The sequence below is a fragment of the Leptonychotes weddellii genome, chromosome 5, assembly GCF_054177405.1.
Source record: "Leptonychotes weddellii isolate Sample4059 chromosome 5, ASM5417740v2, whole genome shotgun sequence".
NCBI classification, from domain to species: domain Eukaryota; kingdom Metazoa; phylum Chordata; class Mammalia; order Carnivora; family Phocidae; genus Leptonychotes; species Leptonychotes weddellii.
In genome coordinates, this window is record NC_138373.1 from 6,823,748 (window position 1) to 6,835,744 (window position 11,997).

Consider the following 11,997-nt stretch of genomic DNA (forward strand, 5'->3'; position numbering starts at 1 on the left):
TTAGGTATTGGGGACCTACTGTGCGCGCAACATAGCGCAGGAAACTGTGGGAAGTGGGGCAACTGGCTTGAGATGCGGAGGAGTATAGAAACAAGGGAAGCAGAGTAAATAAAAGGTAGGTGGGACCGAGAGAGTAAAGGGTCTGGATGGATTCCCAAATCACCGTCTTCACTCTCACTGGGAGAGCTCCTGGCCGTCGCAGTCCTGACCCCTGGGGCTGGGCCGGAGCCGCTGCTGTCTTTCCCGAGGCTGTTTCCTGTCTGGCTCCTGGGGGCCCTCGGGATGTCTGGGAGGGCCCTTCCTCTCATTGCCGCCATCTCCCCCCCAATCCCATCAGTTAGAGGGGAGGGTCCAGGAAAGCAGTGCTCCTCCCACCAACCCCCTCTAGGTCAGGACACCTATAATGTGGGCAGCAGTTTGGATGGGGGATGCTGCCTGGAGTCCTCCAGTGAAGAGCTGGAAGGAAAGGGTTTAGACTCAGAAATTTAAGGGAGACAGAGTCTGAAGTTTCCCAGGAGCCGAGAGAGGGAAGGAGGAATCCTTGATGCCCTGAAGGGTTGGGGAGGGTGCGGGGGGGTGGGGTGGGGGGACGGCCAAGCGCCTCTAACCCTGCAGAGAGGACAGCCAGACTTGCAATGACCTCTTGTCCCAGCGCACTTATCTCCCTGCCACAAGTGGTGCTCCCCACACCCCTGCCCTTCCTCGTCGCCCTGCCTGGGTCCTGCACCGGGGTGGGGGGTCACAGAGGGCAGGAAACAGCCGGCTTGGCTGGAGCCAGGCAGACCAGCCCCTGGCCGGGAATTCCCTCCTCCCTCCCTGATTCAAGCCCTGTCTCCCTTCTCTTATTCAGCTTCTCCTCCAGGTTATCCACCCACCTCCTCACTCAGAACACACACACACTTTTCCTTGTTCTCACTATGCACTCAGATTCTTTCCTCTAAAAATTATGTCTCTATCTCCCCCTGGGCTCTGTGCTCAACCTCCCTCGGCCCTTGATTGATTGAATTGTCTCATTTGGTGGGGGATGCAGTTCATGCTTACCGGGTGTGTGTGTGGGTTGCATGACCTGGATGGTAGAGAGAGACCCACCCAGATGCACAGGGAAATGAGACAGGGGGGAATGAGGGCTGATGAGACAGAGGGGTGCAGAGGTCTAACAACTCACCGCAGATTCGAACCCTAGATCTCTGAGAACCAGGCCCCCTCCGCTAGAGGGAAGGGAACAAGTTAGGTAAGAAAATACCCAGCCGATCCCGTGTCATGGGTCCTCAGCCCCCATCTCCCAGCATGTAATCCAATTCCCAATATCTAATGTAGATGTATACCAACCAATAAAAGAATGAAGAAATGAAGAAAAAGAATAAAGAACCTGTGACTCTTGATCTCAGGGTCATGTGTTCAAGCCCCACGTTGGGTGTAGAGATTACTTAAATAAGTAAATAAACTTTAGAAAATTCTTAAAAAGTAGAAGAATGAATAAAACAAAACCTTTATTAAGCATCTACTGGGTGCCAAGTGAACACTGCTAGTTTGAAGATTTTTAAGGCATGGCTCCTGGTCTCAAAGATCTTATAATGGGGCAGAAATCCCATTATTTCCCCTTTTCATGGAGATGATATCTGAGAGTTGCACTCCAATGCGCAGGAGTGTCTATCCTGTGGGTGTGAGGTCATTTCCTCCACCCTCTGTCCACCCAGGACCACTTCCTAGGAAAGCTAATTCATTATCCACAGTATTATGTTACATAGGTGAGCAGCCATGTCACTACCTGGATGGATGCTTGTTCCATAGACCCAAACAAAGCTCAGGACCTCCTTTCCTTATTATTGGAGCACTTTCCCTGTCCTCCGACCCCAATATTAGGCGATCACCCCATTCCCTGCCCATGATCAGTATGTTGCTATCACTCATCGCCATGGGAGTACCTGTGTGGAGAATCCACACCCCACCTCCAACAGCTGGTTGGGCTTTTTTTTTAAGATTTTTAAAAATTCATTTATTTGAGAGAGTGAGCGAGCAAGCATGAGTGGAGGTGGAGGGGCAGAGGGAGAGGGAGAAGCAGACTCCCCACTGAGCAGGGAGCCTGACGTGGGGTGCCATCCCAGGACCCTAGGATCACGACCTGAGCCCAAGGCAGATGCTTAACCGATTCAGACACTCAGGCACCCAAGATTTTTTTATTTTTAAGTTATCTCTATACCCAATGTGGGGCTTGGACTTACAACCCTGAGATCAAGAGTCCCATGCTCTACCGACTGAGCCAGCCAGGGGTCCTGGGGCTTTCTTTTTGCTCTCCACACCATGAGCTATTTGGAGCAGCGTTGGTGTTAGGATTTTTCCTATATGAAGTAAACAACAAATCATCCCCGTTCACCATAAATTACAGAAACTGTCACTCCTTTTCCCATATCCCAGCCCCCCTCTCTTTGGGTCTGCTTCACCCTGTCATGTCTAGAGTTAAGTTTACTGGAAGCCCGTGAAGCTTTTGCACCCCTCACCCACCTGGCCCCTCCCACTGCCCTGGTTAATGAGTGCCATCAATTTAAACAGTTTTTAAGGTGAATCCCAGCACAAGAATGTTTGCAGTGGACTGAAATCTTCTGGCTCTTACACAAAAGGAATTTGGTAGAGCTTTCCACATTGCCAAGAATGAGTTGTAAAGCTCAGTGAGATCTTTGTAAACTTTCAATAATGAAAGAAAAAAATTTCAACTGGCCGTAATAGCAGGGAGACAGAGATGTAGAGAAATAGGAAATATTACAGGGGCGCCTGGGTGGCTCAGTCGTTAAGCGTCTGCCTTCGGCTCAGGTCATGATCCCAGGGTCCTGGGATCGAGCCCCACATCGGACTCCCTGCTCGGCGGGAAGCCTGCTTCTCCCTCTCCCATTCCCTCTGCTTGTGTTCCCTCTCTCGCTGTGTCTCTCTCTGTCAAATAAATAAATAAATAAAATCTTAAAAAAAGAGAGAGAAATAGGAAATATTACAGTCATTATCATATGAAGAGGTAGTCTGAGTACGCATGTAAGAAAGAAGTAGGACATGAAAGTATGATACAGGGGTGTAGGGCAATTATTTACTATACCTATTGTGTTGTTTTTCCAGATTTGGTACTATTTATAGAATTTGTCACCTTAACTTTTGCAACTGGCTGTGATTTCTACGTTTAAATAAACATGAGGGGCGCCTGGGTGGCTCAGTCGTTAGGCATCTGCCTTCTGCTCAGGTCATGATCCCAGGGTCCTGGGATCGAGTCCCACATCGGGCTCCCTGCTCCGCGGGAATCCTGCTTCTCCCTTTCCCACTCCCTCTGCTTGTGTTCCCTCTCTCGCTGTGTCTCTCTCTGTCAAATAAATAAATAAAAAATCTTAAAAAAAAAATAAACGTGAAATTCATTTTTTTTTAAAGATTTTATTTATTTATTTGACAGAGAGAGACACAGTAAGAGAGGGAACACAAGCAGGGGGAGTGGGAGAGGAAGAAGCAGGCCTCCAGCCGAGCAGGGAGCCCGATGCGGGGCTCGATCCCAGGACCCCGGGACCATGACCTGAGCCAAAGGCAGATGCTTAACGACTGAGCCACCCAGGTGCCCCTAAATGTGAAATTCTTATACCTAATTTCATGTTCATAATTTTGTTTTTATTTTCTTAGGATGGGTTCCCCAAATTGTATAAACTTCAGGACTCACGAAACCTGAATCCATTCCTTATCTGACCCCCCATAAATCTTGCTGAACTCATCATACATGAAGTTGTAATAGACACACATGTCAAAGCTTTCATTAATTTATTAGTGATTGTATCTTGATTGTTTGTGGCCCCAAGTTTCATGAAAGCAGGTACAACATATGTTGTGCTCACTGCTGAGTCCAGTGTAGGTCTGGCCTGTAATAAATACTCAGTAAATGTGTTAACTACTTATTCCTTTATTTTTTTATTTTTTTTTTAAAGATTATTTATTTATTTATTTATTTGAGACAGAGAGAACGAGAGAGAGAGAGCACATGAGAGGGGGGAGGGTCAGAGGCAGAAGCAGGCTCCCCCCCGAGCAGGGAGCCCGATGCGGGACTCGATCCCGGGACTCCAGGATCATGACCTGAGCCAAAGGCAGTCGCTTAACCAACTGAGCCACCCAGGCACCCTACTACTTATTCCTTTAAATCATTATTTTTTAATTCACTTGGCAATTCTTTTTTTTTTCTTTTTAAGATTTTATTTATTTATTTGACAGAGAGAGACATAGCGAGAGCAGAACACAAGCAGGGGGAGCGGGAGAGGGAGAAGCAGGCTTCCCGCAGAGCAGGGAGCCCGATGTGGGACTCGATCCCAGGACCCTGGGATCATGACCTGAGTCGAAGGCAGACGCTTAGCGACTGAGCCACCCAGGCACCCGGCAATTCTTTTTTTTAGGATTTATTTATTTTGGAGAAAGAGTGAGTGGGGGGACAGAGAACCCCAAGTTGACTCCCTGCTGAGCGCAGAGCCCCACACAGGGTTCCATCTCATGACCCATGAGATCATGACCTGAGCTGAAATCATGAGTCAGACGCCCCTCACTCAGCAATTCTTTATTGAAGTTTTGCTATGGAACAGGACTGGGGACCCAAAGTCATCCTTCACAGCCCAGGGGAATAAGTAGGCATGAAACGTCAATAGAACACAGGAGGTTATGTGTGGAGCATCAGTGGTGGCATCCAGAGAGCACACCCAATCCAACCTGCAGGTTCAAGGTGAACTTTCTGGGGGACGCCTGGGTGGCTCAGTCGGTTTAAGCGTCTGCCTTCAGCTCAGGTCATGATCCCAGGGTTCTGGGATCAAGTCCCACATAGGCCTCCCTGCTTAGCAGGGAGCCTGCTTCTCCCTCTGCCTGACATTCTCCCTGCTTGTGCTCTCTCTTTCTCTGACAAATAAATAAAATCTTTAAAAAAAAAAAAAGTAAGTTTTCTGAAGATGACGCTGTCTGAATGAGCCCTAGAGGAGACTGGTGGGAGAGGTTTTAAAAGCAGAAGGAACAGTTGGGGCACCTGGGTGGCTCAGATGGTTAAGCTTCTGACTCTTGATTTTGGCTCAGACTCAGGGTCGTTAGACTGAGTCTCGAGTCAGGCTCCATGCTGGCGTGGAGCCTGCTTAAGATTCTCCCTCTCCCTCTCCCCCTGCCCGTCCCCTCCCAGTGTGCTCTCTTGCTCTTAAAAAAGAAAAAAAGAAAGGCAGAAGGATCAGCAAATACACAAGTGTGGATATGGTGAGATTGTCCCTGAGCTGCCAGAGTTTGGGACACCAGGGTGTAGATTGCTAGGACTCTGACAATGGATGTAGCAGGGGCCAGCCTCTGTGATCAAAGAACATTCCAGGAGTGCAGGCTTGTCCTGAACACCTTGGGAACCACTGAAGGGTTTCAGGCAACCCCATCAGATTTGTTTTTTTTGTTTTTTTGTTTTTTTTTTTAAAGATTTTATTTATTTATTTGAGAGAGAGAGAATGAGAGAGAGCACATGAGAGGGGGGAGGGCCAGAGGGAGAAGCAGACTCCCCGCCGAGCAGGGAGCCCGATGTGGGACTCGATCCCGGGACTCCAGGATCATGACCTGAGCCGAAGGCAGTCGCTTAACCAACTGAGCCACCCAGGCGCCCAACCCCATCAGATTTGTATAGAAAGATCCCACTTGTACCACTTTGGAGAAAAGACTGAAAGGGATCAGGACTGAAGGCAGAGAAACCTCATAGTTTTTCCAAACGACAGTGAGGGCTCGAAAGGACAGAAGTGTTCATGGGCATGCTAGAGCAGGTAGGTCTTGGAGCCTAGCTATGGTAATGGTTCAAGTTTCAGAGCTGGGTAGCTAGGTAGGAGCGAGGGAACCAGGGGCCACAGGGGAGGAAGATATGCAGGCAACCAGAACTGAGCTCAACGGGTCTGGAGCTCATGGGCAGCTTTTTGGCTGGAGATAAAGTTTCGGGAGTTACTGGTATATGGTGGTGATGGAGGCTGCCCCGTGGTGTGGGGGCGGGGGGGGAGGGGTTGGAGGAGACTATAGGTTGGGAAGGCTGAGGAAAGTCTTACACTTCACCTTTATTTATGTATTTACTTATTTTTAGAAGCAAATATTATCATATTTAATTCATCATAAGAACTTTGTTAGAAGGGCACCTGTGTGGCTCAGTCAGTTAAGCATCTGCCTTCAGCTCAGGTCACGATCTCAGGGTCCTGGGATCGAGCCCCACGTCTGGCTGCCTGCTCAGCGAGGAGTCTGCTTCTCCCTCTGCCTCTCCTCCTGCTCCTGCTCTCGCTCTCTCTAATAAAAAATAAATAAAATCTTAGGGAAAAAAAAGAACTTTGTTAGGGAGGCAGGATGGGCTGTATTCTGACATCCACTTTTTTTTTAAATTTTTTTAAAGATTTTTTTTATTTACTTATTTGACAGAGACACAGCGAAAGAGGGAACACAAGCAGGGGTAGTGGGAGAGGGAGAAGCAGGCTTCCCACTGAGCTGGGAGCCCGATATGGGGCTTGATCCCAGGACCCTGGGATCATGACCTGAGCCGAAGGCAGACGCTTAACAACTGAGCCACCCAGGCGCCCCTCCACTTTATTTATTTGTTTATTTATTTTTAAAGATTTATTTATTTGAGAGAGAGCATGCGTGAGAGAGAGCGTGTGTGAGCAAGGGCAGGGAGGGGCGGAGGGAGGGAGAGAGAATCCTCAAGCGGACTCCCTGCTGAGCATGGAGACGGACGCTGGGCTCGATCCCAGGACCCTGAGATCATGACCTGGGCTGAAATCAAGAGTCAGCCGCTCAACTGACTGAGCCACCCACGCGCCCCCGACATCTACTTTAAAGATGAGACAGGCTCAGGTTAAGTGGCCGGTCCAGTGCACTCAGTCAGTAGTCAGCAGGTTGGCTGACTCCACTGTGGCACTCAGGACACAGGCAGGCCTCCCAGCCCCACCCCCAAGGACCTGTAGGACACTGCACGTCCTTTTCCTCCTTCTCTCACCCAGGCCAGCCAGAGGGCATTTCCTGTCCTTTGCTTTGGCCCCTTTCTCTTGTGTAGCCCCTAGTTTGAAAGGGGTGTGATTTACTCTCACTAGAGCTTTGCCACCCAGCCCCCAATCTTGGCGGAGACAGAAGGGAGAGAATTGCAGGGGGACTGAAACAGCGAGGACTGGCAGCAAGCTTAACAGGAAGGTGGGAAGGGGACCAGCAGAGCTTACAGCAGAAGCCAAGGCTACCAGCGGGCAACGAGAGAAGGGAGAGTGAAGGGGCTGAAGACCAGAGCTAAAAGGGAGAGGTGGAGGAGTGGGAGTAGGGGAGGAGAGGTATGGGAGGCTCATTGTCCCAGCAGGGGGAAGTCTTTTGTTTCCTCTCTTCCCTTGGCAGCCTGACAGGATATGAGGCCAAGCCCCCCCCTCCATGCCAGCATCCCCCCACCCACTGGATGTGGCCCTTCCCTTACCATTGTGTTCTTGACAGGAATGGGGGCAGGGGCCTTGGCTCTAGGAGGGAATATAAGGACTATTCGTGGCTGGGGGCTAGACTACCAGGGTCCAGAAAGGACCAGAAGACCCCGGGGGGCTGGTCCATGGGGTTTAGCAGAAAAAGCTTTGTGCCTCCGGAGGAGCAGGAAGACAGACCTGGGTGGGGCCAGCACAGAGGGTAGCAGGTCGGGCCAGGGGGAGGTAGGCTGGGCCCCAGAGGAGATGACGCAGGGCTTCAGGCTTTTCCCAGCCCCCACCATTCCAGCCTGTGGGCCTGAGAGCTCACCTGAACTCCAGTGTCACCCCCCCCACCCCACCCCCTCCATTCCCAAAAGTTGACATCAACCCCACCAGGGCAGTCGGGATCTGGCAGAGCCCAGCAAACTCAGATGTCCTGCCTGGGCCCTCCACATCCACTTCGCTGGAATCCCTCCCTCCGCGGGCTCCAGGAGTCTGGCCTCCCACTCTGGTCCTCCAGGAATCCTGGAATTTCATCCCTCCCCTCCGCTCCCTCCTGGACCATTTTGCTCCATCAGCTGTTCCTGCAGGAAGGGCGCCCAGCTCAGCCTCGCCTCTCTTCCCGAGCCTTTTGTTTGCTGGGTCTGCAGGAAATTGCAGGGGCGGTGGCCAAGGCTCATCTGCCCCTGGGGCCTGGGGGAGGGGGTCCGGATTCACCAGACTTAATACCGGGGAGCTCACGGCGGGGGTGGGGAGGGTGGGTCGCCCGGGAATTCCCATTTGGGGCCTGAAATCGGAGTGGGGCACCTGCGGGCTGGATTGGACGTCCTTGTCCCCAAGGGGCGGTTCGGGTGTGTTCGGAGGTGCCCAGAACTGGAGGCTGGACTGACACTCTGATGTCACTTAATAGGTTGATCCAGGAGGCAGTACCAGGGGAGAAAAACCCATATATTGAATCCCAGAATCTCGTCCAACACGCCTCGGATGCCGGGGATCCCATGCGGCGGGCAAGCGGCAGGCAGGTCACACCAAGCGTCTCAGAGAAGGAGCTACCTAACTCCTTTCTCCTTAAAAAATGGTGGGGAGGAGGACCAGCACGTAGCCCCAGAATTCGCGCCTTCCCAGGACGCAACCGCAGACCTAGGCGAGGCGTGGACGCTCTAGCGGGCAGGCGCCCTCTCGTTGGTTGCCCTCTCTGTCTGAGGCCACCCTGGGCGCAGCCATCTTCCCTTCCCAGCAGGCTGGTCGGGGGCCGCTGCAGTCACGTGAGGAGCATCCCCAACCACCCCGCGCCCCCCGCCCGAGCCCGGGTCTGTTAGAAGCAGCGGAGCTAAGGCTGCAGAGCTATGGCAGAAGTTCCTGTTTCGTGGAGCTTAACTTTCTATTGGGACTAGGCAGTCAGGGAACGAGATGAACAAGTGCATGACATAGATGGTGTTGGTGCTATAGAGAAAAAAGAATAGGAAAGGGGCATGGGGCGGAGGCTGTGGTCCAGTTTAATTGGGCTTGGTGGAGGAGATTTCACTATGAAGTCAGTATCTGCGTCCAGAACACAAAGGGAGCTCATGCCTTCTGGGCCACAGCGCGTTTTTGGAGGCTGGGGCAAGGAAATGAGAGGTGAGGGTGGGTTGCCTATTGGGTAGGGCTTGTGTGTGTGTGTGTGTGGGAGGGGGAGGGTAGAGTGGCCATGTAATGTATAGAGCACTCTGGGTCACTTCTGAGCAAAGGGATTTGTTAACAGTTGAACTCAGGCAACAGGCGTAAGCTGTCTACTGTAGTGGGACTGTAGTTGAGGAATCATGAGGTAAGTGTGGTTATCCTAATTATTAAGGCGTTTCGGCTTTTACTTTGAGGAAAATGGGAAACTATTGGAGAGTTTTGAAAAGAGAAGCATCATGAACTGATTCTTGCTTTAATAGCATCATTTAAAAAAAAGATTTTATTTTGTTATTTTTTAGAGAGGGAGAGGTGGGGAAGGCTAGAGAGAGAATCCCAAGCAGGCTCCATACCCACTGCGGAGTCCCAATGCGGGGCTCGATCCCACAATCCTGAGATCATGACCTGAGCTGAAATCAAGAGTCTGATGCTTAACCAACTGAGCCACCCAGGTGCCCCAAGGTTTTATTTTTAAGTAATGTCACACCTAAGTTGGGGCTCAAACTTACAACCCTGAGATCGAGTCACATGCTTTACTGACTGAGCCAGCCAGGCGCCCCTTAATAGCATCCTTCTAACTGCCCTGTTGAGAAGAGACTGCAGGGGCAAGAGCAGAAGCAGGAAACCAGTTAGGGGGTTGTTGCCATATTGCAGGTAAGAGCTGATGGTGGCTTGGACTAAGGTGATAAGATGTGGTTGGATACTGGTTATATTTTAAAAGGAGGGGCAAAAGGAATTGCTAATGGGTGGATGTGGGCTGTGAGAGAGGGTATTTCAAGCATAACTCCAAGGTTTTTTTACCTAAGGAAATGGAAAGGTGGGAAGACCACAAAAGGAGTAGGTTGTGGGAGTAAGTTTAGGCGATTGATTTTGGACATACCAAGCTTGAGCTGCCTGTTTGAAGTCCAAGCAGAGGTGTTAATATGTTGTTGGACATACAGTGTGGAGCTCAGATCTGGGCTGGAGATACACCCTTGGGGCGCCATCACAGAGATGGTGTTTAAGACTATGAGATTGGGGCGCCTGGGTGGCTCAGTTGGTTAAGCGACTGCCTTCGGCTCAGGTCATGATCCTGGAGTCCCTGGATCAAGTCCCGCATCGGGCTCCCTGCTCGGCAGGGAGCCTGCTTCTGCCTCTGACCCTTCCCCCTCTCATGTGCTCTCTCTCATTCTCTCTGTCTCAAAAAAAAAAAAAAAAAAAATCTTTAAAAAAAAAGACTATGAGATTGGGAGAGATCACCGAGGGAGTGGGTGTAAATGGTGAAAAGAAGTCTGAGGACTGAGCTCTCAGTCTTCCGTGGAGCCTCCAGTCCACAGTGGCATCTTGGCTGTTTCTCTGACACCTAGGAGTGTTTCAGAGTTAAGATGAGGAAGCAAAAGAGAATGAGCAGGAGGAAATCCAGGAGTGTGGTCTAGAAGACAAGTGAGGAAAGTGGTGGAGGAGAAGGTAGGAATCAAGCGCAGGCATACCTCAGAGATATTACAGGTTTGGTTCCAGATCACCGCAATAAAGTGAATATTGCAATAAAGCCTGTCAAATGAATTTTTTGGTTCCCAGTGCACATAAAAGTCATGTGTATGCTGCACTGTAGTCTATTGTATATGATACCATTATGTCTAAAAGCCATGTACATACCTTCATCAAAAAATACTTTATGGGCGCCTGGGTGGCTCAGTCGTTGGGCGTCTGCCTTCGGCTCAGGTCATGATTCCAGGTCCTGGGATCGAGCCCCGCATCGGGCTCCCTGCTCCGTGGGAAGCCTGCCTCTCCCTCTCCCACTTCCCCTGCTTGCGTTCCCTCTCTCGCTGTGTCTCTGTCAAATAAATAAATAAAAAAATCTTAAAAAAAAAAAAAGAAGTGAAGCAATAATGGGAGGAGTATAGTGTATTCAAAAGATCTTTTTTTTCCCTTTTTAAGACAAGAAGGGGAAAAAGCATATTTATATACTAATGGTAGTGATCCAACCAAAAAGAAAACAAGATGATGAAATGGGAAGTAGTGGCAGGTTGACCTTAGCTGGGAGCATGGTTAGTTCAGCTCTAATAAAAAGAGGAAGGCACAGCAAAGTGTGGCGGGAAGATAGGAGCTTTTAGTCTCTTCTGATGGCTTCTCTTTTCTCACTGAATTGGGAAGCACAATTCTCACTGAATTGGGAGATGCTGAGCTGAGAGTGAGAGCAGTATAGGAAGCACAGAGAGTTGAACAGAGGGGTGAGGATTTAGGTCATCTAGAAGTGCAGAAGAGTGAACAGACTAGAGAAATCTTGTCGGAATGCTGGGCAGCATTAGGGCCCACTTGAGGTTCATGGTCATGAATTTGAGAGGAGCTCCCATAGTTGGGTATTTTCTTCAGCCATATTCAGCTGCTTTGGGCAGGCTCGGGGTAGACGGGGAGTTGCATCTAGCAGGGCTGTGATTTTGCCAGGAGGTTAATAAAGTGAGAGAGGGACAAGGGAGTGCTTTTCACTGACCATGAACTTTAAGCTGGGTAAGATGGGAAGTGAGTGGGGGACAGCGGAACGAGGGCAGGATAAATGGATTGGACTCCAGTGAGGTGGAGGGTTGTTGGGGTCAGGGCACCTTTCCTTGACCAAACTTCAGTCAGCCTTCTCTGAGCCCTCTTTGGACTTGGCCTCTACCTTGGCCCCCATCCTTGCTGGGCCTGCCTAGCCCAGTTTAGGGAGCATCTTCCCCACCCTTGATATCTGATCACCCTGGCCTGCCTTCAGCAAGAATCCTAAGTTAGAATCCCCCTAGTCTTGGTGTTTCCTCTTGGTAATCACTCATCACTGACTCCCTCATTCTGCTGTTGGCTATAAATCCCCAGCTGCATTTGCTGTATTTGGAGAAGAGCCCCATCTCTCTCCCCTATTGTGATAGTTTGGACACCTATTACAAGAGTCCTGAATAAAGTC